This window comes from Acomys minous, assembly GCF_964271855.1.
Source record: "Acomys minous genome assembly, chromosome: 16".
Lineage (NCBI taxonomy): Eukaryota > Metazoa > Chordata > Mammalia > Rodentia > Muridae > Acomys > Acomys minous.
The window spans coordinates 44,304,701-44,331,385 of NC_140498.1; the positions used below are offsets into that span (position 1 = coordinate 44,304,701).

A 26,685-nucleotide genomic window follows, 5' to 3' on the forward strand; every position below is an offset into this window, starting at 1 on the left:
GAGTAAGACAGCTTTACCACCAGATTCTTCTAGAAAGCATCATAGAGTGGGGAGAGCCCAGACATTGAGCCACTGACAGCTGCATGTTGGTTCTACAATTTCAAAAGTGAATAATTTTAGTCAAGGTGGTTTATCTCTAAGTTTTCATGCCTAGAAAATGGAAAAAATAACTTCTAACATGCCAGTTCTGTTCAGTGTTAGAAGTTGCCTAGTAACCACACTTTGTCTGTCTGTCTGCCTATTATCTATCTTCTACTTACTTTAACGTGAATTTTTTTTATCTTGTTTATGAGCATGTTTGCTTGCCTGAGTGACTGTGTGTGTGCACAATGTGTGTGCAGGATCACCTGAGCACCAGAAGAGGATGTTAGAGATACAGGTGGTTATGAACTGCCATGTAGGGGCTGGAAACTTAACCAATTTCTCTACAAGAGCAGCAAGCCCTCCTAACGGCTTGGCCATCTCTCCATGCCCCTGTCTTCTAGAAATTTATATCTATCTCTCAGGGTTATCATTTTCTCCCTTTTATTGGCTAATTTTCCACCCTCATCACATTCTTTGATAGCAGACTACAGAAATGTTTTTCCTTTAATATTCAAATTAGAATTATGGTTATTTAAGTAAAAATAAACTCAAGAGTTTTTTTTAATGCTATAAACATTATATGTGATACTACCATCTTGGTGGAGAAAGAGAATTCCAATCCTTGGATGAACTAGTATTTAAAGATTTGAGATAGGCGGTAAACTGAGGCAATGTGAGGTCACCTTCTCTTTTCTGTGTCACCCTTGCAGAATATTATAGGCTGTGAAGATTGTTGATGCCTAGGCTAGAGCACTTACAAGTCATAATACCACAGAACATTCCACATGCTCTGTAAGCAAGTTACAAGTATAAACAGTGTCCTTTGGTCAGCGACAGAAACATGGCCTTGCTTTATCTCTTGTAATACTGACATTTTACAATCATATAGAATAGCTATTTCATAGATCCCCAACAGATGAACTCCAGTATAGCAGGTTAAGGAGTGCTATGATTGGACGGTAAAGTGAATAAATAAGTAAATTGATTTAAAAAACATCATGCCAGGTGGTGGCGGCACTCACCTTTAATCCCAGCATTTGGAAGGCAGAGGCAGGAGGATCTCTGTGAGTACAAGGCCAGCCTGGTCTACAAAGAGAGTTCCAGGACAGCCAAGGCTACACAGAGAAACCCTGTCTCAAAAGACAGACAAACAAACAAAAAAGAAGGAAAGAAAAGAAAAGAAACATGCTATGGGGCTTGAAAGATGGCTCAGTAGTTAAAGGTATTTGATGCCAAGCTGGGTGACCTGGATTCAATTCCCAGGGCCATATGAAGGAGAGAATCACTGACTTCCACAAGTAGTTGTTTTCTGACCACCACATGTACACTGTGACATGGTCTCTCTCTGTCTCTCTCTCTCTGTCTCTCTCTCTCTCTGTCTCTGTCTCTGTCTCTCTCTCTCTCTCTCTCTCTCTCTCTCTCTCTCTCTCTCCCTCCCTCTCTCTTTCTCTCTCTCTCTCTCTCTCCCTCTCCCTCTCTCTCTCTTTCTCTCTTCCTCCCTCTCTCCTTCCGTCTTTCTCTGCCATAGGAGTGTGTGTGTGTATGTGTGTGCGTGTGTGCATGCACACACACGCACACACACACTGAGAATAAATGTAAAAACTAATTTAATAATGAAAGGAAACAAGTTCATTTGTCACATTACTTAGCTCTGATGCTATTCCTCAAAAAGTTATAGTAAAAACTTCCCAAATGCCCAAAGTAATTAATTGACAATTTGTTGGATGGGAGAGTGGTTTTAGACTTTTTAATTTTTTTTTTACTAACATCAAACACACATCCACTAATTTTTCTATCAATTTATCATTGGTTCTTACCATCATGGATACTGAGTGGTGATTTCCTAACTCTATCACACTAACATGTTTTAGCTGATGTTTTATTTCTTTTCTTATATGTATCAGGTAATTATGGGCATTTTACCTATGGAGGCATGAGTTTGTGTTTCATTTAGTAAGCTGTAGTCACTTATTACATTCACTTTTCGCTGTGTGTGCATGTGTGTCTGCGTGCGCATATACACATGTGTAGCGGTCAGGGACAACCTGAGCTGTCATCCTTGCCTCCCAATATTTTGAGGCAGTGTCATTTCTTTGTTCATTGCCACTGCATAGGCCAGGTACTGTGTGCTTCCAGGAATCCCCCTGTCTCCACGTTCCATCCTACTGCAGGAGCTCTGAGCTCACAGCCACACACTACATAGTTTATCTTCCCATGCATTCTAGGGACTCATGCTTGCATGGCAATTATTTTTCTCACCCAGGCATCTCCCTAGCTAACACTCACTTACTTTTATCCTGAAAATTTTTTTTAAATTGAGCAGTCCCTTTATGCTGCCTACTGGTGCTTTCGATAGAGCCCCCTAATGATAAACCTTTATTTATTGTTAACACACAAAATTCTAGTCATTGACATGAATTTCTCTGGCTCCAGATTTAGAGTCAGTCTTAGTTCCAAGAATCCTTTACTCCTGTTAGTGGAGAATATTTAGAAGTAAAGTATTTGGTGGGCATATTTTAAAGATCTATTATGGATGAAGTATATAAAATTAAGGAAAAATATAAATGAACTTACATACATTTCTACATAACTATGCTTTTTAAAACTCTAAATATGTTAACCTTCCCTAAAGACCGCATTTCTACCAAAAAGAATACATTATCTATGTTATTTTTCCTTTCTATGCCATACTCTAGATAAATACGACTCAGTTTTTGATCAGTCTAATTCTCTGTGGGATCCTCCAGGAAAGGAATTGCATGGCTTAGTTGTCTTTTATGTATAATGATTTGCAAAGCATCTTGTGTAGTTTCTACACAAGAAACTACAAGTTTCTACCCAATATCAATTGGGAAAGTTGAAGAGTGGAAAGATGGTTGAATGCAAGGATGGCTGGTCAGAGGAATCACTGGGCGAGGGGATGGTTGGGTACCAGATGGTTGTATGTAAACATTTGGTTGAGAGAATTGTGAAGTAGGAAAACTGTCAAGTGACCAGTGGGTAAGGATCATTGAATGGGAGGGCAGCTGAGTGGAAGGCAAGGTGTCAGTTTTCCATTATTGTCACAAAATAACTGAGGAAAAGCAAGTTATTTGAGCTGACTATTCTGGTCAATGTTAAGCAGGTTTCATTGTTTCTGGGCAGGTAATGAAGCAGGCATGTCATGAAGGAAGGGCAGAAAAAGCCCTTTCAGTATGGTCCTCAGGAAACAGAGCAATTTTCAAGGCTGTCAAAGCCCTGGCCCCAGTTACCTACTTCCTCCAAGGAGGCCCTGCCTCCCAATAGCCCAATGAAGTGTGAGCTCATCAGTCCATTAACACAGCATTCCCTCATGATCCCTTCACTTCTTAGGAGTGCCACTAGCTGGGAAACTGCCCTTCAACACATAAGCATTTTGGATAATACTTCATATCTATACCATAACAAGTATCTGCCTAATGCATTTATCAGTATACAGTGTTTTGATTATAAGTATATGCTCATTGAATTCACCATTTTTTTCCCACTTAGTTGTAGAGATTACAAGTGTATCTTCTGTATCTATTGATTGTCTGAGTATGACTGTCAGGACCACAATGGGATAATTCGTGTTCAACTTTTGTTGAGTTTAGAATAAAGAGAAACTTCCCCACCTGCTTTTCTACACATCAATTAGTCCAAAAAACAACAAGAAAGTATGACCTCCCCTGATCAATTCCAAAAGGAGATGAAAGCTGCGTTTTGTTGGGTTTGATCTTGTTGTTGGTATGTGTCAGGGTCTCATTTAGCCCAGGGTGGCCTTGAACCTACTAGGGAGCTCAAGGTAACTGAACGTTTGAGGCTGCTGCCTGCCCCTCCACCTCCTGAGCGCTAGGTACACTGCTGTACCTCGGTTTAATTTTTGTTCAGTCTGAAGTACAAACCTGATTCATTCTCTCTGCACAGGCATTTTCCCGGACACTATGTTAGGGTGCATCAACTTGCAAAGAATGTTGAGAATGGCTGGATGTTTGCTGATATTAGAGTGAGTTATGTGGTTAGAGGCAATTTGCATTCAAGTTCCTGCCGAGCACCCCAGGATTTGGAACCATTAGAAGATCAGGAAACTGTTTTAACTATAGAAAATTTCCCAGGAGTTGGTAGAAGCTTACTTTTTTTTTTTCTTCAGTACAACCTTGAGTGTAAATGACATTTTGGTCAATGATTGACCTTAGAGAAGATGATCACTTAAGACTATAGTAGAATTTAAAGTTTTCTATGGTTATAGAAAGTCAACACATGGCTCTTGCATTGCTCTCACCAAATTGACTGCACCGTCAGTCACACCGCCTACTGTCGGGTACTGCATGTGATGCTTGAGGTTGGCAACAGGGGACTAACCCCTGCCTTGTGTAGTTAGCATTTTTGTGTGTTTTAGTGCTATTTTAGAATGACCTCCTACTTATGAAACTATTTACTGCAGAACTATATTTCTGTGTGAGCCTGTGGCAATCCTAACGGTCTAGTATTCACCATGTCTCTGATTACATCAAATGCCCACATGGTGAGATTCAGCTGTCTCTGCTTGTGTACATGTCAGGATAGACATGGTATTTGGCAGTAGTTTTCAGAGCATTTCTCCATTGTCCATGTCTGCCGGCATGTGCCTCTAGGCCTAAATACTGAGGAGGCTGATACAGGAGCATCACAAGTTCAAGGCTTACGGGGGTTACAAAGTGAATTCAAGGCCAGCCTGTGGAACTTAGTGAGACCCTCTCTCAAATATTACGTAAAGCAAAACAAATAAACAAAACAGAAAGAAAAAGAGATGCCTCTGGGCTAGAGTAATAGTTCACTCAGTAAAATGCCCTCTTGAATGGGATGCCCTGAATCCACATAAAAAACCTAGACATGGTGTCACATGATCATAATCCCAATGTTGGGGAGATGGAGACAGGCAGATCCCTGATGCTTGCCCTCCAATCTAACTTAATCTGCCAAGTCCAGACCAATGGGAGACCTTGACTCAAAAATCAACCAGGATAGTAACTGAGAACTCACACTCACACCTGAGGCTGGGCTCTGGTCTCCACCTGCATGCTCACACACGTGGGCACGCACATCACATACATAAATTAAAGGCATGTGGAGGCAGCCTGGTAGTAGACCTGTTACTCAGGGGTACACAGGATGAAGCCCAGGTTTTTCCATTCTTATTTTCTTTTGCTGACAAAGAGCAAATTCTTTTCTCCATCATGTTGTAAAAAGAAAAGAAGCTGGTTTTTATGGCAAATGTTCTTAAACATCAGTGGGTAGGCTGTGGCTCACGATATCTGCAGATTTGAGTCTTGAGAGTGAAGGCAAGTCTTTGCTATATGCCTGTAACCCTAGAAGTTGCAGCGCTCTCTCCAGCTTTTTATACATCTGATTTTCCAGATCATTTAGGTCCTGACCAAGTGTTTTCCAGCAAAGCGACCATGCAGCACTCTCCCGCCAACATCAGAGGTGGGTAACTGGTACCCCCACTGGCTGCAACTGAGTGAACAATCTTACCTAGATGGGGTAGGACGGAGACAGTCTGAATAATAAAACGCCTTCCTTTGAAGTCAAATCAATTTTTATTCTTAATCTGTGAACAGGAGATGGGAACAAATAACTTCTGAGTGAAATAAAGATTTCTTAGCCTGTCAACATTTATCTTCTCAGGCTGCAGAGGTGGGATCCCTGTTAGCAGCTGGCAGTTTTAAAATAATCCATTCGCCCCGAGGAAGTGTGAAAATTGTAGAGCAAAGAAGCTCAGAGCCAGTGAGTGTACCTCCGAGGTCGGCTCTGCCCTCTTTCTACACTTCCCCACTTGAGACTTGGCTGGTCTGACTCTAAATCATCACAGGCCAGGGAAGACATGCACCCAGAGAGCATCAGTAATTTCCTTAGGGGAAAAAGCTGTGGTGTGGTGTAAAGCCCCAAAGGCAGCCTGATGTTTTCTATGGACTGGCCAGGCAGGGACTTCTCTTCATTCTCTGATGTTTCCATGGTTTATCGTTTTGCTACTGTGCTAGTAAATTCCCCTTGCCTGGGTTAATTTCCCTTTTCATAAACAAAGCCCAGATAAAGAGTCCTGGGCACAACAGTAATGACTACACTGAGCTTCCAAAGTAGTTCTTTTCCATCCTACAGACAAACCAAAGGCAGAGAGAGAACCACGGTATTTTTCTGACATTTGAGCATGGATGTTATCTTTCTGGCACACAGAGCGATGCTAAATTGTCTGGAGTCCACTCTTGTCTCCTACGAAAATACTCCATGAGCACCTACTGTTTTCTCTGACATGCTTGTGAGATAAGGAGAGTCACGTGATCTCTAGACATACCCTTGAACATCAGGCCCCGGGCTCTTTAGATCCTGGATAGAAACCTGGAAGGTCAGCATGCAGAAGAGCTGGCTCTGGGGTATACTGGAAGTGGTACCCAGAGGTGTGAAGAACCTCCACACAAAGGACATTCACGAGGAAGGAAACCCTCTGTGTCTGTCTTTCCTCCTACAGTCCTGACAGACAGAAAGAAAAGAGCCCCCTTACTAGTCAGTCTCTGAAGGTATTTTCCTATTGATAGCTTCTGGAGTATGGGGACCAGCCTACAGAGATCACAAAGTCAGATTATGCTTTTAACTGCCCCCTCACTTGCGTGTCCCACTCCCTTTATATATTTTGGTTGTCTCCACATGAGAGAGAGAGAGAGAGAGAGAGAGAGAGAGAGAGAGAGAGAGAGAGAGAGAGAGAGGGCATGGGGGGAAGGGATAGTTAGTGTTCCTAGAAGAAATGCAACCTGGTGCTATGGAGGTAGAGTGCTTTCCTGGTGTGCATGAAGCCCAGGCTCCATACTCATAAACCTGGTATGGTAGTATATAGCTATAATCCACAGCTTGGAATGTGGAGGCAGGGGGATTAGAAATTCAGGGTGAGTGTCCCTGACTACATAGAAAATTTGAGGGCTTCCTGAGAAATACACGTCATCTCAAAAAGGAAAGAAAAAGAAAGAAAGAAAGAAAGAAAGAAAGAAAGAAAGAAAGAAGGGGCTGAGGAGACGGCTCCTTACTGCATGTCTACTTGCATATAATACCAGTCTCCAAAGGCAAAGGCAGAGGGTTCCCTGGAGCAAGTAGACTAGCAAAACCAACCATGCTGGTTACCTCTGGCTTTGATTGGCAGACGTTGCCTCAGTGAATAAAATGCAACACCAATTAATTGAGGTAGATCCCCCGCATGAGGAAGTCCTGCGTTTCCTCATGCATGTTCACATACATGCACATATGCATACAAACCAGCGCCCCTTTGTATGTGAAAGTGTATATAGATACAGAAACTCACCACACACGTACACACACACAAATAAAGTGAAAAGGCTGTGATGACTGGTTTTTTATCATTTCAAAATGAGTCATCTCTAGAGACTGCTGCCCTGTAGGGAACCCCAAGGACACTATCTGACTTGATAAGGAAGGCCGTGAAGACAGGTTGAACCAACAGTGAGTCAATGAATAGCGAAACAATTGAATGACAGGACTGTGAACTCTGACATAGTGAAGAATTCCATAGCGCTGTCCAGATCCTATCTGTCCTGTGTGCTTCAGCCAGGTACAGGGAGGGTCAGTGTGCTGACAGAAATGAAGCAAAGCCCATAGAGAGCCTTGTCTCCCTCAGAAGACGCCACAAGATCGCTACCGTGTTGCTGCCCTTCCCTCCGTGGAGTGTTTTTTTTTTTTAATATGTCTATTTAAATGCAAATTTTGACTTTCTGTCTGTAATCATATAAAATGTTTGGCACTAAAATTTTAATCAGGAATGTAATTTTATATAGAGGCGGCGATGGAGTGCCAGGCCACGTATTATAGAATGAAGCATGCTGCTGTTAATTCTCAGCGCACGCACAAGCTTTGGCCTCCAAGCTTTGGCTTGGGGCTATGGACCTGGAGACTCTTTGCCTGGGGCTGTATCAAATACCTCCTGCTGCATTGGCATGGCCTGTGCTTTGCTTATTTGTTTGGGTGCTTTGTAGTCCTTTGAGAAAAAGAAGGTGAGTGAGTAGTCTGAAAGGAATTCACTCTGGGCCGATTGTAAGAGCAGTGAGTGCTCTTTACTGCAGAGCCACCCCCAGCCTCCTGTTCTGCTTTTGTGGGTCTGTGTCTGTCTCTGCCCTTCCCCACTGGGCTGAGGATGCTCACCACCCAGTAAAGACGCTAGCTCTCCATCAAGATGGGTTAAGGCTTCCCTACTGTGAAGTAGTTTGGCTTCCCATGGCAGAGTCTGTCCTCTTAGCTCTTGAAACCTTTGGTCTCCTTGTGCCAGAGATCAATGGGCAGCCGCCAGGACTCCACCTCCATCCTCCATTTTTACCTCTGCCGGGGAGGCCAGGCTGCTGCACATCTGGGTCCTCCAGGCTGCTGCACATCTGGGTCCTCCGGGGAGATGACTTACCCAGACGCCACAGCCCTGGTGCCTCAAGCCTTCCTTGAAACACCCTGGAGCCTTTGACCTTTGCCTAGTCCCTCATCTGAGCTGCTTGTACAGAGGCCATAGTGAGACGCTGAGTTGTGCTACTTGTCACATACGACTCTGTCCCTCCTGTTTATGGTGCTGAGACTCTCTGAGTGCACATAGCCCTCTCCCAAATGGGGATTCAGCCATGGAGGACCGTATGCCCAGGCTCCTACTTCTAACCGAGCTGCACACCAGCCTGGACTCTGGTTCATCCCTGCTCCTTGGATCCCTCTTTCACAGTAGTCTGCTTCCCCAGAGAGCACCCCCAGAGAGTGGCCACCTAGCCTTATGTGTCCAACTTCATCTCCCCCAGGGTTCAGCACCCACTGAACTCTTCTCTGTGCTGTTATCTTGTTTGTTTGCTATATTTCTGTGAGGGGATGGTGAGTGGAGGGAGGATTCTGAAGCTGGGACCATAGAGCAGTGCCCTAGCACTGGCCACATGTGCACCATTTCACTCTGTGCTGCACCAAGATGGCTCACCCGAGAAGCAGCTCATGGACAGAGGCAAGCTGGAATTGTTAGCTTATTTTCTAAAACATGGTCTTCAGAGCCAAGGAGCGGCCATCTTTGTCAGCTCAGCCATATCGATTCGTCAGAATCTCATCATGATCAGTCAGTTCTCTTGGCCATTAACAATGCCTCCTAGAAGGATTGTGGTGGAGAAGGTTACTCGACCCCCACCTGAGATGCCAGACATACCCATTGGCCCTAACTGGCCCAGGTGCCTGTGACCTCAGGGTCTGGGGATGATCTAGAGTATATAGCCTAAGGGGCCGGAGGTGGGTAATTGAAAAGAGGCTCTATTTGCAGTTATATGTGGTCATCTCATCCACACTCTCTGTAGCCTTTCTGGGGCAGCTGCACACCCTTGTCAGTGACCACTTACCCATGCTCTGAAAGGCTGTCCAGTAAACTCACAAGCTTTTCTTGGTAGAGTCAGGTGGACTCTTGGTTTGGCGTGTCATGGGGCTGTATGATGCTGGTAGACCTCATTTATATTTCCCTTGGGAAGAAGTTTTTGGAACACAAAGCATTTTCATACATGCACCAACCCACTTTATTCTTGTGTGTGTGTCTCCCTACTGCCTTCCCCTTCTCTCTCCTCAACTTGGTTCTCTCTGTTGCTGTGACAAGCATCATGACCAAAGTGACTTAGGTGAGGAAAGGGTTTAGTGGGTTTACCTTTCTAGGTCACACTGAAGAAAGTCAAGGGAGGAGCTGAAGCAGAAACCACGGAAGAAGGCTGTTTGCTGCTTTGTTATGTGAACCAATTCTCTGATTTGCTCATAAGCTCATGATGTCATGGTTGACTTTCTTATACAACCCAGGAGCAACTAACTAGGGATAGTGCTGCCCACAGAGGCCTGGGCCTTCCTCCATAATTTGCTAATCAAGACAATCCCACAGCTGGCTTGTCCATAGGCCAATCTGATGTGGGCAATCCCTCAGTCCAGGTTTTCTTTTCAGAAGACTGTACGCTCTGTCAAGTTGATCATTAATGCTAACGCTGATAGTTTCCTCCACCTCTCACACTTTGTATGATTGCATTTATAGCATCTCTTGGATGTTCCAGAAACATTGCTCTTCTTTGGGTGTGCAGAATGGGCTGGACATGGACTGAGAGGATAAACAAAAATGGATGTGGTGGGACAAGGTTGCCTTCTGTAGTCTTGTGAAGAAAACCGTGAGGAGAAAAGATTTTCCTTAGGGAAGCAAAGGAACAATGGAGAAGGAAATCATTGGAGATGTGGGAGAGCCTTGTGGGGAAAAGGAGGAGAGTTGGTGATTGTGGGTCAGGAATGTAAAAACAGAGCGTGGTCCCAGGTTTCTTCTGTGGTTTTCAACAGACAACACTAACCCGCTAGGAATACAAATTCAAAGAGAAAGGTTCTGGCTTCTGTTGGAGATGATGAAATTGGGAAACCTATTGCAAGTCCATCTGAGGTTCACACCTTTTCATCAGGAATATGATGGTGCTTGGACCCTTAGGAATGGAAGGTGCTTCCTTGAGTAGATAAAGCAACCATATTCATGAGTATGTATATATATATATATATATATATATATATATATGTGTGTGTGTGTGTGTGTGTGTGTGTGTGTGTGTGTGTGTGTGTGTGTACGTGTTTGTGTGTGTTACATATCACACACACACACACGCACACAATATACATTCCATCATGGTGGGGAGTCATGGTGACAGAAGCGTGAGGTAGGCTGGTCACATTGTTTTCACATCCAGAAATTAGGAAAGAATGACTTATGGTGCCTTTTGCAATAAGGATGGGTCTTCTCACATCAGGAAATCTGTTCTAGAAACTCTTCCATGGACAGGATCTTGGGTTGTGGCTTAAGTGAGTGTAGATTACATGTACCCGATAAACAGTAGTAGCTATCACCCAACACTGCCCAAAGAGACCAGAATAAACCTGATCATTGCATGGTTACAGCTTAATTCCTTTGTGTGCCTATATGTACATGTGTGTTTCCAGGTACAAATACACACATACACAAGTATTTGAAGTATGAGGCCAACCTTGGTTATCTCTCCTCAAGATAACTCAGGCACCCTGAGTTATTAGGAGAGTTCCCTTTCTCACAAGGACTTGTAGTTCTTCAATTAGGCTATACTGGCTACCTAATGAGCTCCAGGTCTCCTGTCTGCCTCCCCAGGACTGGGATTATACTCGTGCTTTGCTTTTCTGTATGTGCACTGAGGATCAAACTCAGGTCTGAATGTCTGCATAGCAGGCACCTTGTTGCTGGAGCCATCTTCCAAGTCTCTCTCTTTTCTCTATTTTATGTCTCAATTTAAACAACAAAGTCTATAGTCACCCTACCCTGAAGACAGGATATGAAAAAGCATGAGGAGGGACAATGAAGGAGTCATCAGTAGTCTTGAGTGTGAGCAGAAAGGAAGGCAGATCAGACAACTGGTGAATGGTGGATGAAAAGGAGGAAAATACAGAAGAGAAGGATAATTTATGTTGAGTGATCATTTGAGGAAGAAAAGTTGGGCCATGTCCATTGCAGGCAGCTTCACAACAAAGGACTTGGTGATGCTGTCCCTCTGTGGTGGACAGAGGCCAGAGATGGTAGGCTTGAGGATTCCATGGAAGGAAAGAAATAGAAGCAGTCCTATGATGCTTGGTGTGAGTGGGCTGCCCAATGAGCAAAAGGTAAAGGAAAGTTACCCTGAAAGGGGATATTTCAAAGGACTAGTGGAAGGGGGTGAAAGTATCCTATAGTAGTGGATGGTACAACTGGTCTACCTAGCAACTTAGCATATGAGGGGGAAGCAGATGTGAAAGCAGACACCTTCCTCCATAACAGAAGGAATAAGAGAAAGCCTGATCCCTGAGAAGTCTGTGGGTTGTGGCAGGGATTACAGCACATTCCCCTGTTTTGACATTTTCTGTCTCCCCTGAGGTAAGAGGCATCTGAAAAATGGGAGGACAGGCAACACTGCTTTAAATAGCCATGTGGAAAATGGGAGATATCTCCCTCCCTCCCTCCTCCCTCTCTCTCTCTCTCTCTCTCTCTCTCTCTCTCTCTCTCTCTCTCTCTCTGTCATTCTGTGGGTGTATGTATATGCATGTTCATGTATATGTGAGTGCATATATGTATGTTATGTGCATGCACATGCAAATGAGTGCATGTTGAAGCCAGAGAAAATCTTTTGAAATCTTCAGTCAAGTGCCATTTTCCTTTATTTGTGTTGGACAGAGTGACTATTGCCTGGGACTTACCAAGTAGGCAATTAGGTTTAGCCAGTAACCCACAAGAATCCACCTGCCTCCACTTTCTCAGTTCTGGGATTTTAAATGCATACCATCATGCCTGGCTTTTCCATGTGGGTTCTGGGACCAAATCAGGGTCTCATGCTTACACGGCAAACAGTGTTTTCCCAATCCGATATTCAGACTTTCTTTGGGTAATTTCTGTGCTTCAAATCCCAGAAACCAAAGGACAAAGAGTCAAATGGGAAGCATGTTGTCTTTGACAAAGAAGCGCTGCTGGGAATGAGGCATCATCAGACATATGGGAGCTTCTATGTGCCTCCCACCAACTTTGTCCATTTGTATTGAGTGGACATATGATTTTCCTTACTAAGTAGTAGTTAATTTTTTTACTGAAACTTAGAAGCCCAGAGTATTGAACAGTCGAAATGAACCACTGGTAGTCAAAAGTGAAGCAAAGAAAGGCTAGCTGGCTGGAGATCCTAGGGAAAAGTAATGGCAGTCCCTACAGACTATCAGGTGGAATCTGGATATGGGAGGAAGGCTATGCTTAGACTGCATATTTCTTGTTTTTCTTCTCTTCCATCTAATAAGCAATACTAGACTGAATGATCTTGAGCAAGTCTCTTTGGGAGCACATATACTTAGTTCCATAAAATAGGTCCCCAGCAGAGGCCAATGGATGCAGCTGATCTTGATGAGTGCTGCCAAGCCATTAGTTACAGATGCCTTCCTAGCCTAGCACCATGTTGTGTGACACACTTCCTGGGGACACAAGAACACATATTCACTTGCCTCTGATAAAGACCTCAAAAGACCAAAGTAAAGGGTACCAATAAAGTCCAGATAACAGAAGCCATGTACTTTTTTTGTTTTGTTTCATTTGTTTTGTTTTTATTCACTAGCAGGAGTATGGATGAGGGAGTTACTTACAGGAGTAGAAATGGCTCAAAGATGGCTGCAGCATGGGAAGCCCACCCCAGTGTGAGTGAAAGCTTATGAAACCTGAAAACCTGGACATCGTTGCACAACTTACAGGCAAACTGACAGAATATGCTATGTGTCTCTTGCAGACAGTTCATATGGACTGAGCCTGTTCTAGACCTCATGATTTGTATGTCTTACAGGCAGCTCAGCTAGTCTCTGTCTCCTCAGGAGTCATTAGTACTTATATATAAACGTGTGAAAGAAGAGGCCTAGTATACCTGGTTAATTTCAGGGACTTCCTGAGAATGCTAAGTTGTTTATATCCAAATATTAATGAGCCTCTTTTCAGAAATTCTTGAGTGTTTAGAACTGCCTGAGTATTACTGAGCTTTGCTAGAGTGTGCTACACCTCGCTCCTGTATCACCACTATTTTCCAAAGAACCCCCCTTTCTTATCACTGTCTGGAGAGGACACTAGCAACTCCCTCTTTATTGTAGGACATCTGATAAGGAAACCAAAGCCCTCTCAGGTTTGTTTCCCTGATACTGCTGGAGACTTGGGGCATGTAGTGGTGACTATAGGATTCAAACAAAGGACAATTCAGAGACAGGGTTCCTGAAAGGTCAGGTTGTGAGGTGGTGGAAAGTGATGGAGGAAGGGAGATAAGATGCTGAAAGCTTAATAGAGAGCTGAGAAGGAAGGGACCTTTCATGATAATGGCAGATATGGTGAGGTCAACGGGTCTTTTATTTATGTAGGTTAGGTAGGGAAAATGCTGGGCTTTAAACTAGGAGAACCTATAGAAGGTGGTACAGGGTTGGCCACATGTCTCAGTAATCTGCCTCTAGGTACTATGCCAAATGCATTCTGGGTCATCAAGCCTGACTCTGCACCTGTTTGCTTATTGGACAGATTGGGCTGCAGCTGACATGCCTTTGGGATGTGGGATGCACCTAGTCCAGCCTGGCATCGGACTCTTGTGTTCTACAGCTTTTACTGCTGCACCTGCTGCTGCTGGAAGTGGGTCTTTCCTTCATCCCTGTGGCTTAGCAAGGTTGGAACTCAGCACATCACCAAGTACTTATCAGGCTACTTCCTACTTTAGCTGGATCCCAAAAAGAGATTTAATATTTGTCTCTAAAGCTTTGTCACAAACTATAGGAATACAGAGGCCATGGGACTTGACCTTCATTACCTCCAAGAGCAGGGCAGTTGTGAACTCTTTCTATAAGAAGCATAAGTTCAGGCTTGCGGACCACAAGGTCTATCTTCCTCCTTGATATCATCCTTGGAGCCTGAAAAGAGCTGATTAGCACAGGCAAGCAGATGGACATGGCTGTGTTCCAATAAAACTTTATTTAGAGTGCTGGAATTTGAAGTTACAGTAAGTTTTATGCATCTCAGAACATCACTCTTCTTGTGGTGCTTTATTTTATTTCCCCCCACCCCACCCCCTGAATCACTCAAAGTTGCAAGAGCTATTCTGTTCTGTTGGGCTCATGCTAGGTAACCACAGCTAATGGCCATTGTTGGTCTTGATGGGAAAGGGGAAGACCCAGACTTGGTGGTGCAGGACTGTCACCCCAGCAACTCAGGGGCTGTGGTGGGAAGGTGGGAAGCTCAAGTTTGGTTCAACTACAGAGTGCATTCAAGGCCAACCCAGGCAACCTCAGGATACAGCTCAGTGGTAGAGCACTTGCCTAACACATCACATCAGTGCAGCCCTGAGCTTAATCCCCAGTGTCAAGGAAGAAAGGAGAAGAAGAGTGGGGGTGGCGGAAGGGAAGAAGAAAGGAGTACAGAGTCAGGAGGAGGGGGAAAGCAGGAACAAAGGAGAGAGCAGGGAGAGGATGGGAGGGAGAGGGTGGAGGGAGCATGAGGGACAGATTGGGAAATGCTGGGTTTGGAGCAGAAAGGAACCGTGCTGAGGAACTGTGAGATAAACAGTAGATCCAGTTTCACAGATCTTTCTTCTCTTCAAGCTTAAGGTCACCTTGAGTCTGTTGCTCCAGCTCTCTGGGAGGGTACAATTTGTGCTTCATGAAAGAAGGTGAAACATTTTGTTTTTCCCATGTCTACTTATTGCTACATTACTCCCCCGAGGATTGAGGATGGAAAGCATGGCAGATAGCGAAGAAGTCTACATCCTAGGGAGCTAGGGAGCTGTGGCCTGCTCTGGGCAGAGGTGGCAAGATTCCAAGAGTGAGCAGAAGACATGATCCCCAGGGCCCAAGAAGTTGGCAGAGGCCTCAGAGGCTGGCCCTGAGAACCGTAGTTGGGTTCTTTGATATTTCCCAACAGAAATACCCAGGGCCTTGCCACCCCAGCTTTGGTTAATGTTCCTGTGAGTCTGGCTCTGTTTCTTTTAAGATTTCTAAGATGTGAACTTTCTGAAACAAACAAGACTATGAGCCCTATTCACAGTGAAGAGCCGTGAACTTCTTTGTAACTGAAGACATTGAGAAAGGGTGCCTGTGATTCCTGCCGCTAAGCCTGGAGTTCTGCCTAGAGTTCCTCAGAAACCACTCTGTGGTCTCTTTTACAAAATAAAGAATTCACTGGAAATTCTTAGGACAAAGCGACTGCTGAAGCCATAGCGTTTACGACCTGGCCTGTGCCCTCCTTGGCAGTGAGGGTTTTAGTTTTGAATCTTAGTTCTTTTTTCATCTATTTGTGGTGAGAACTACTTGGGGGAAATCGTGCCAAAGTAAGCAGTAGGTAACATGCATGGTCACCAACCACCCACTATGTGTGTGTGTGTGTGTGTGTGTGTGCATGTGTGTGTGTGTGTGCATGTGTGTGTGTGTGTGTGTGCATGTGTGTGTGTGCATGCGTGTGTGTGCATGCGTGTGTGTGCGTGTGTGTGTGTGTGTGTGCATGTGTGTGTGTGTGTACATGTGTATACATATAAAAGGAGATCAGAGGTCTATGTTGGATGTCTTCTTTAATTGCTTTCCCTCCACCTTATTTTTTGAGACAAGGTCTATCATAGAACCTCCAGTTTGGTGACTCAGCTAGGCTAGCTGAGTAGATGACCCCAGGGTTCTTCCTGACTTTGCCTTCCCAGACTTGGAGATACAGACACACGCCACCATGCCTAGATTTTTGTGAGATCAGGTCCTTATGCTTATTAGTCCAGCACTTCATCCACTGATTTATCCTCTGCCCATCACCACCTAAATTTTAAACTGATTGTTAATCAGCTATTAATGGAGAAGGTGGAGTCCGTGTATACTTTTTAAAAGTATAATGGATCTTTCACAATGCGAGAATTTAAATGACTTTTACATTCTAATTAATCATTTATCGTGCATGTACTGGGGGGCTGGCATGTGCTAAGGTCTCTCTCTCTCTCTCTCTCTCTCTCTCTCTCTCTCTCTCTCTCTCTCTCTCTGTGTGTGTGTGTGTGTGTGTGTGTGTCTAGGTTCTGAGACAACTTGCAGGATTTAGTTCTCTGTCCTTCCACTATTGGGAACTGTGCATAAGTTCAGGTTGGCATGCCTGACACCATGGGCTTTTCCTTGCTCAGCCATCTTTCTGTTCTAGTAAGCTTTTTTTGTTGCTGCGATAAAAACAATGACCAAAACCAACTTGGGGGAAGAGAGAGTTTATGTGAATTACACTTCCACACCTCAGCCCATAACTGAGGGAAGTCAGGACTGGAAGCTCAAGGCAGGAAGCTGGAGGCAGGAACTGAAGCAGAGACTGTAGAAAAAATGCTGCATACTGGCTTGCTCTCCATGGCAGGCTCAGCCTGCTTTCTTACACAACCCAGAGCCACCAGCCCAGAGGTAGTACCACCCACAGTGAAGTGGAGCCTCTCCCATTGGTCATTAATCAAGAAAATGCTCCCACAGATTTGCCTACAGGCCAATCTGATGGAGACAATTTCTCAATTGAAATTCTCTCTCCTGAGTGATTCTAGTTTATTATAAGACAGACTAAACTAACAAGTGTATGCCAAATCTCTCTCTCTCTCCCTCTCTCTCCCCCTCCCTCCCTCTCTTCCTCCCTCCCTCCCTCTCTCTTTTTCTCTCTCTCTCTGCCCCACCCTGCCTCCCTCCTTCCCTCTGCAGTATGTTTTCACATGCTCATCCTTCTCACGCTGCCCCCAATGGTCTTCTTACCATGCTGTTCACCTCCCCTGATTGGTCCTGCCGTTCTTCTGGGATGTTGCTCAATTTGCTTGTAAAGTTTTGTTTATTCGCCGGCTCCTGTTTTGGAAGGTGCTGGGTCATTAATCTGACTATTCAAGGTTAACCATACTTTATGCTGAAATTGCCTTTTATGGAACAGATTTCAAGGTTCTGCCAGGGTTGAATGCTACCTCGTTTTTTTTTGACATTTCAGCAATGAATCCTGTTTGAAATGTGATTTGAATCCAATCATCATCTTATTTGTGGAGGAAGATAAAAATAATACACAAATATTGCAGGAAAATTACATTGCTCCCTCCCCTCCCCCCACTTATGAGTTTTCATTCCGCTGAGGTTGGCCAGGGACCAAGCAATGCCATTCTCACTTTCATCCGGTCTCCCATTTTTCTCCCTATATAGATTTCTGTCCCCGAAGGCTTAAGCATGTTTCCTTTATGTCTACCATAAGTCACACAGCGTTTCTAAGGACAGACATTGATGGAGCTCACAGAATGATACCCCACCTCACTGCAGAGTGCCAGGGTCAAAGGCTTCAGAGGCCATCTTCTTCATCTAGTCATGAAGCCACATGCCCACTCTTTTGAAGGAACAAATAAAAAATGTCTTTCTCCAGGCTGCTTTGTGCATGTGTGGACAAGTTTATAAGTGCCTCCTCTCAGAGTGTTTAGCTGTGGCATTTTGATTGAAGACCAAGATAAGCAGGCTTTGCAGTTTCCTGTGATCTGGTGCAGCCTATGAGCACCAAACTGCATCATACAGTGTTTAACAATTCATTTGTTTATTTAATGTTTGTTTGCTTGTTTTGACAGGGAGTTTTGCTATGTGTGCCCGAATGGCCACAGACTCTGGATTTCCCTGCCTCTGCCTCTCCAATTATGGGTGTATACCACCACACTGGCTTAGAATGATATTTTCTAACCAAAGGACATCTTCCTCTTAAAACACCATGTTCCAGCTCATCCCAGGTTGTATCTTATAACAAATTCACACCTGAGACTATGTCATTTCTGTATTGATTATGGTCATGTCTGGAGATGTCTCCTGCCCTCCTTTGCAGCAGCACCTCATTCCTGTGTGCTATCTGCAGAGAAAAAGGGATTTTGACTCCACATTCACTATACAGTAGTGTAAATGGTGATGCTCAGTCTCTTCTTAGTATCATGGTACCAGCAGGTAGACCCAATCAAGCTTCCAGAGCTGGCAAGCCCGGGTTTTCTGCATCTGTGTAACAGAGATTACAATTGGTATTTTATTTAGTAGACATTGTAAGCAGTGGGTATCTGGGTCTCCTTTCAGTTGCTGAAGGTATATGGCTGTTTGCTCCAGGTTGGACCCAGCTATGATGGTCTTGAGTCCGAATAGCTGTTATCTTCCGCAAGAGACCCTTGAGAGGTCCAGACTGTTGGCATTCCCTCCTGGAAGGACGGAGGAGGCTTACAAGGCCCATGGAACCTGTGACACACTAGAAGCTCATGCTCATCAGCATCCTCCCTTCCCCACGGTTAGATAGGAAGTGGGAGGGTGGCTGAAGCCGAGGCTCTTGAGTAGCAAAGCTGCCCATAAGCTGCAGGAAAGACTCTCCAGCTTCCATGGGTCAGCTGTGGGTGGAACTCTCAATGATGAGGCTGGCTGGGGATTTCACACTACCGTAGCTGCCTTTGAGTCATCCTGCTCCTGGAACCAACCTCAGTGTACTCATCAGATTGAACCTGGATGGAATCTTTCTTTGGGTCTGTCAGTGCTCACTCAGTCTTCAGTGAGGACTTACGTCTTTTCAGAAGACTTAGTAGATGGGCAATCTGCAAGGAAGGTGATTATATTCATAATTCTACAGGATGGGACACTAAAGAGCATGAGGCCAGTGTGTGACGTGGGAGGATGTTTCTGCTGCATCACTGTGTGCACAAGAGGCATGAATAAGAAAAATCAGAAGGAGATGGCCTGAGCTTATAACAAACTCACTCTGACTCTATTCGTTCCTGGTACAGTAGCATTCTGGTCTCTGAAAAGTCCTACCTCTTAGAATTCTTACAATTACTGCTTAGCTTTGGAAGCAGCATCCAGATCATGGCAGCGGTGAAGACTTACCAGGACCTGGGTTCAAGTCTTGGGTTACAGATCATGACTCTCCTTAACTTCTTTTGCCACAGTTTGTGAGACATTCATATGCCCACTTCTCAACACTTTCAGAGAACTTTGCAGGCAGTGCTTTTTAAAATATATATTTTATTAATTTATTCATATTACATCTCAATTGTTATCCCATCCCTTGTATCCTCCCATTCCTCCCTCCCTCCCATTTTCCCCTTACTCCCCTCCCCTATGACTGTGACTGAGGGGGACCTCCTCCCCCTGTACATGCCCATAGGGTATGAGGTCTCTTCTTGGTAGCCTGCTATCCTTCCTCTGAGTGCAACCAGGCCTCCCCATCCAGGGGACATGGTCAAATATGGGGCACCAGAGTTCGTGTGAAAGTCAGACCCCACTCTCCACTCAACTGTGAAGAATGTCCTGTTCGTTGGGTAGATTTGGGTAGGGGTTCGAAGTTTACTGCACTTATTGTCCTTGGCTGGTGCCATAGTTTGAGCAGGACCCCTGGGCCCAGACCCACCCATCATAATGTTCTTCTTATAGGTTGGTAGGAACCTGTGGATCCTTCTATTTCCCCCATTCTCCCATGCTTATCTCACCTAGAGGGGAGGACATCCTAGCAAGGCAGTGCTTTAAAAGGCTTAGCGCAGTGACTCATTCCCAACTATTGAAAAGCGGAAGCTGGGCATTGAGCTGAGCACGTGACCCCCTCCTCTGTGAAATGCCAGGCACCAGCACGTGGCTGAAGTAAAAGCCTGGAAAAGGAAACCTATGGGGCATTTATACAGAACCACCACCCAGAAATACTCACTGAGCAGCACGTTGGTCCTCTCTTTCCCATGGTAAGCAACTCACCCACCCAGCTACCTCCTCAGCCCACAGTGCATCTCTAACTCTGCTCTGCTCTCTTCTCATGACCAGAGGTCAGCACTATGCCAGCTTAACATGGGTAGATCATTCTGACTGGGAAAACCTGTACTAAAACAGGTAACTGCCATCATCTCCTGTGGGTCATTCTCAGCCTCAAAGGACATTTTCTCCTCTTCTTTCTCGTCCACTGGTGCATTGCCGTGAGGGATCCAATGGCTTTCACCAATCAGTGCTAAGTTACTAAGCATCTCCTAGGAATGAGGACATTCCAAACGTGGTCCCTAAATCTGAGGATTGTTACCCTGGTGTACAGGGCAAAACTGCAACCAGTAACTGAGAGTAAGTCACGCTCGCGCTGCAAGACGTCTGTCAAACAACCTGGAAATCACAAAGAAAAAGACCAGAAGCTCTTCAAGTGTCTCCCTTGTATGTGTTCAGTAATCACTTCCAGTTCACCCACTTGAAATGGGTGCATGGTAAGGGAGAGATGCCCTGACAGCTTCTTCAAGGAGCTGGTATTGAACATAAACTCCAAGAGCAATTCCCAAAAGGATGGCGGGGTACTATGGGAATGGAGCAAGAGCTAGATATTTACATGACTCGGGTCAGCAGGCACATGGTTTGCCAATTAGGGAAATGTCCACCCTAGGTTAGAACCGAGTTGATTAGGGGGGAAAAAAAACACAAAACAGAAAAGCGTTTCAAGAGAGGCGAGTAAAAAATAAAGCCTTTGGCAACAACTTAAGCTCCGATATTTGGGTGATAAATTTGCTCAGAGGCTCATGAAAGAGCCACCAGCTCAAGGTTATGGGAGACAAAGAAAATCGCCGGCGTAGCTCAGCTGCTCCCGGCTGCCTGGTTATTGGATTTTTTAACTTCACTGCACTGGAATTCTGTTCTTTACAGTGTAGATAGGTTTGTCACCAGGGTGTGCAGCAGGCAGCTGGCAGCTCTGCAGCCCCTTGTCCATCCTTTGGCATCTGTGCTGATGATGCCCAGGGTTTCTGCAGCAAGCACTTCTCGCCTCTCCCCATTCGTGGCACATGAGTGAGAGTACCCTGAGTGCAGTCTCAGGCCAACCTTAGAAACTTGTTGAGACTGCATCTTGTAAAGGGGGCCAGAGAGACGTCTCTACTGTAAAGGGCTTTTCCACCAAGCCTGGCCACGCCTGTCAATCCCCCCAGGACCCATGTAATGGGAGAAAACTGATTCCAGCAAGTTTCCTTCTGATGGCCAAATGAGAGTACTGGCATTTTACCGATGGTCCTCTCTCCAGCCCCTCGCTGGTGCTCTTCAGTCACGTGGTGGTTGGTGGGGCTCTTAGAAAAGGTTGCTCGGCTGCTTTCCTCTTCTCTCTAGTTCATTCTGATTGTCTCCAGCAGCAAGAACAAGGAAACATCATGTCCTGTGCCAATCTGACCGGTAAAGATGGTACCTGTGTAGTCACAGCAGCCAGCTCTCACCCCTGGTGCTTTCTGCCCTGCATTGTCCCAAATACTTGTGAATCACCAGTCCTCATTGTCTGACACATAATACAGAAGAAAATGAAAAAAAAATTTGTTTTAAAACCTGCCATTATGAAAACCGGCAGCCGCCTTCTGAAACACTGCATTCTGTGCACTTGGCTACTTCTTTGTAACGGTTCTATAACTCTAAAATGAGGAATCCTTGGGTCCCTTCTGAGAATTGGTATTTGCTCATCTTGGGGTCCTCTGAGTACAGCAAGGGGGAGAGGGGAGTGTGAGCTGGCTTCTGAAGTGGTGTGGCCACAGCATGCGGGAGGCAGGTTGCTCTCCGTGCTGGTCAGTGACTACATTCCTGGTTTAAAAATTCCACTCATGTGTGTTCCACAGGGGAAATGAGTAGATGAATGTGGGTAGGAAGGCTTAGGGACTGGAGGCCCAGGATGGACCCAGGAGAAATCAGGCTGTAGGCTACTAAGGCTTGGGATAAAAATTGATGCTGCTTTGCCAGCTCAGGGACCATGGGACTGTACTTTTCCGGCTGCTTGTATGGAGTGAAATCTCATCCTTGCTGGCAGAAACTGCTTCAAGACCAGTGACTCATCCAGCAGTCCACTTGGAAGGCCCAGCAAAGCCCCCAGGGGCTGGCTTGCTGGAAGTTTAGACCCCATCTTCTCCTGACCATGAAGTGACTGAGTGGGGAGGCCCAGGGCCTGGGTCCCTGGAGAACTGTCTCTGTGCTGTTGTTTTCTAAGTGGATGCTAATCCATTAATTAGGAGGTTTGCGTGCATACATTAACACTTCTATTTATGCATGGATGTATTTACATATCCATAAGCCCCTGTCTTTCCTTTCAGCTCTTAGAGATGATGCTGTAATTATTTTCTGGCTTAGGGGTGGAATGTCAAAAGCAGTACCCCCCCCCCCCGCTCCCAACCCATGTCCAGTTTTAAAATAATAATTCAAAAAGCCTTCGATTTCATCCTCCTGCTTCCATGTTCCAGGTGACAGAATTACAGGCATGAACCATCTTGCCTGGTGAATGTGATGCTAGGGACGGCTTTGTGGGCACCAGACAAGCTCCCCACCAACGCAGCTCTATCCCCAGCCTTCAGCTTCCGCATCCCAGTATAGTGGGCTGATATTTTTGTGAATCTATGAATCACTGAAAAATACACTGGATGATTTAAATGAGCCTAGGTTCTGTGCTGGTGGTCTGGAATAAAACAATGGCACCGAAAACACCTCTTCCCTGATAGACCTTAGAATTCAGAGAGTTGTTAGAAACATGCAAGTGGGTATATAAGAATAGGTATAGAAGATTAACTCCGTTATTATTTCAGTTAAATAAGCACATTTTCAGTGTTGTGATAGAATCACTTACATACAATGTAAAAGAGGAAGAACTTATTTTGGCTTACAGTCTCAGAGGCTTCAGTCTTTGGTCACGTGGCATTGTGTTTTTAGAAGCACTGTGAGGCACAGCACTATGATGGCTGGATCATGTGGCAGAGACTTCTCACAGCATGAGGGACAGGAAGACAAAACAGAATACATGGCAGAGCCAGGACAAGATATAGGCCTTCTTCCCTCTAGGCCCCGCCTCCTTACTTCCGTCTTATTCCAGTAGTGCCATCTTATTGTGAAGCTAGCCAGGGCTTGACTCATTTGAATGGCCAGAGCCCTTCTGAACCAACTGTCCCTGAAAGTAACCTCACAGACACTTCCAGGGGTGTGCTTCTCAAATCTCCCAGCTGTCTTTCCATCCGGTCAACTCACAATCAACCATCACAACTAGGGAATGAAATGAGTTGACCTGAAAGTAGACACTTGGCCAGGCCTTCGTGCCTCAGCGCTGGAGCTGAAGACACTTTGAGTTGGAATTCTCTTTAGGCTGAGACCCATATGGCAAAGGCAGTGACAGTGTCTTATGAAAACATCAGGGGGAAGGGTTAGGCAGAAGTCCAAGTTGGTACAAAATTCCCTGGTAGAAACAGGCTAAAAGTGGTCCGGGAGCTAAGACAAAGCCCCTGGGGTGTTTGTTTGTTTGTTTGCTTGTTGGTTGATTGGTGTAGGATACAGAGGTTGACCTGTAGACAGAGAGAGAGAGAGAGAGAGAGAGAGAGGGGGGGGGGAGGGAAGGGGAGACAGAGACAGAGACAGAGACACAGAGACAGAGAGAAACAGAGACAGAGACACAGAGACAAACAGACACATACACAGAGAAAGAAAGAGACAGAGACAGAGAGACAGAAAGAGACAGAGACACAGAGACAGAGAAAGAAACACAGAGATACAGAGACAGATAGACACACACACAGAGAAAGAGAGAGAGAGAGAGAGAGAGAGAGAGAGAGAGAGAGAGAGAGAGAGAGAGAGAGAGAGAGAGAGAGAGAGATCTTACCCAGCAGTACTACTGGGTCACCCTTTGGGACTGGCCATACCATAATTGTAGGATCTTAGCAGCATCCTTCCTCCCAGTATCCAGATGCCTGCACACCCTCACTTATGCAGTTCTGACAACAAAATAGTTTTAGATGGTGTCCATTGAACCCTGCAAATGCTGCAAAGTACCTGTGGGTTGAGAGCCTCTGGTTTGGGTTTGCAAACCTGCAAGATGTTTGGTTTTATTTTAGGGCCCATAGAAGCTAGTGAATGTTTTGTTATATTTACATGATATATGTATATGTGTATTGTTGTATGTGTGTGTGTGTGACACATGCATGTGTGTGTTTCATAAAATATGTGTTTGCTGTTTGCGTGTGTGTGTGCATATGTGTGCACGTCAATATTCAGAGTCTTCCTGCATTACTCTTCTCATTGTCTGAGTGAGGAATGGCCTCTCATTGAACCCGTACATCATCATTTGAGCTTTGCTGACCAGCTGATGAGCTTTCAGGTGCCTTTGTCTTCACCCTACCAGCTCTGGAATTTGACCCTGCAGCACAACAGATGGCTTATTTATTTATTTATTTATTTATTTATTTATTTATTTATTTTAAAGTAGATGCTGGAGATCTGAACTCAGGTCTTCAGGCTTGCACTGAGCTATATCTCTCTAGCCCTTGATTTCTATGCTGTAGGCTAATGCAGTGCTGGAAGGCAAAAAAGAAAAGGATGCAACTTCTTTGTCTTGGCAGGACTGGGGGGTGGGGGGGGGTAGTACCACTGCCTCAGTGAAGGCAACATCCATGAGGACTAAGTCCATTGGGCAGAAGGATTTTGAGTGAGGTTATCAGAACTGACCCATGGACCAGAAAAAAGGGAAGGCGGTACATCTTAGATTTTACACTAACAAGTAGGATGTCCTTTATCCTGGAAGAGTTCCCACTGAAAGGAGAGAAAAGACCACATTTATTACACTTGTTGCCATACATTGTAATCACTACAGCAAGCAATGTTTGGCAGCACATAGCAATAGAGTAAATAACTATTTGAGGAAAAGCCAGGGAAGGCTTCTCACGGCCGTGAAAGCTTTTGAGAGCTGCTTAGGATTCTTCCAAGTGAAGATCCTGGTCAGCTCAGAGGAAGGCGCTCTCTGAGCTGGGAATCCTTCCTCAGCATTGAACAAGGCTACCAAAGAATTTCCTGTTCAGAGTGACTCTGTCCTGGGTCCCAGGTAGGATGCTGTGGGAAGTGGCATAGCTGTCCTTGAAAAGACTGCTTTTTGCTGAGCGGTGGTTGCTCACAACTTTAATCCCAGCCCTCAAGGGGCAGAGGTGGGCAAAGTTTGAGGCCAGTCTTGTCTACAGAATGAGTTCCAGGGCAGTCAAAGCACACAGCGAAACTCTGTCTTAAAAAGACAACAAAAAGAAAGAAAGAAAGGAAGAAAGAAAGAAAGAAAGAAAGAAAGAAAGATTGCTTTTCAAATACATGGGGCAGTGCAGTCTTTCCCTCATTCTCTTGATATGTGTAGGGTACTTAGCAAGGATTTTCACTTAAAGACCTCAAATCTTAGTTTTGTTTTATTGCAAAGATGTGTTTATAGTCAGAAAGCATTTGCACAGTGCTTGTGGGTAACTGCCTTCTGGTCCAAGGAGCATCTTAAGCTCATTGAATTCTGTAGTTCACAAATAGCACCATGTCTAGATTTGTGCAATCCTTGGTGTTGATTCTAGGCCTGTGGGCCTACCCTACCGCTGAGTGTCAACCTCAGCCCTCATTGACTTTTTTTTTTTAACTTGGAAACATGGTCTTACCAAGTTGCTTAGGCTGCCCTTGAACTTATTCCTCAATCCAAGCGTGCCAAGAGCATGCAGTCTTCTTATGCCTCAGCCTTCCAAGTATCTGGGATGACAGGCCTCACCTACTCCTGTAATTATATGAAGACATTTAAATGCAGCAAATCCTAGACCACCTATTTTTACAGGTATTGCAAAAATGGCCATCATTTTTATTTGTATAAAGGAAAGAAATGTAGAACCAAAGTCAGATGCTTTCTTATTGTGTGTTCTCTGAAAGGATAAAGCCTATGATCCCACAGGATTGTGGTAATACACCTTTGCTCTATTCCCAGCACTGAGGAGTGGCCCACTACATCCATCTAGAACTAATAGCCAGTGTGGAAAGGACTCAGGGTAGATGGTGTTCCATAAATACTAAGGGGTTGCTCCAGACTGGGACCTTGAGAATGAGATGAGATGCTAAAATCCCCTCCATCTTTCAAACTGACAAGAAAATTGAATAATAAATTAATTGTTTACTGTCAGTAAATATATGCACAATTAAATTCCAGCATGGGAGAGTGTGTGTGTGCGTGCGTGTGTGTGTGTGTGTGTGTGTGTGTGTGTGCGTGTGCGTGTGTGTGTGTGTGTGTGTGTGTGTGTGTGTGTGTGTTATGAATTACCAGAGAAA

At 44.9% G+C, this 26,685-nt stretch overlaps 1 protein-coding gene across 23 annotated transcripts in view; it reads left to right on the plus strand.

Annotated features, from left to right (window-relative positions):
• RBFOX1 (RNA binding fox-1 homolog 1) overlaps positions 1-26,685 on the plus strand; it is a 2,117,065-nt gene that overhangs the window by 927,318 nt on the left and 1,163,062 nt on the right. The window lies entirely within an intron of this gene.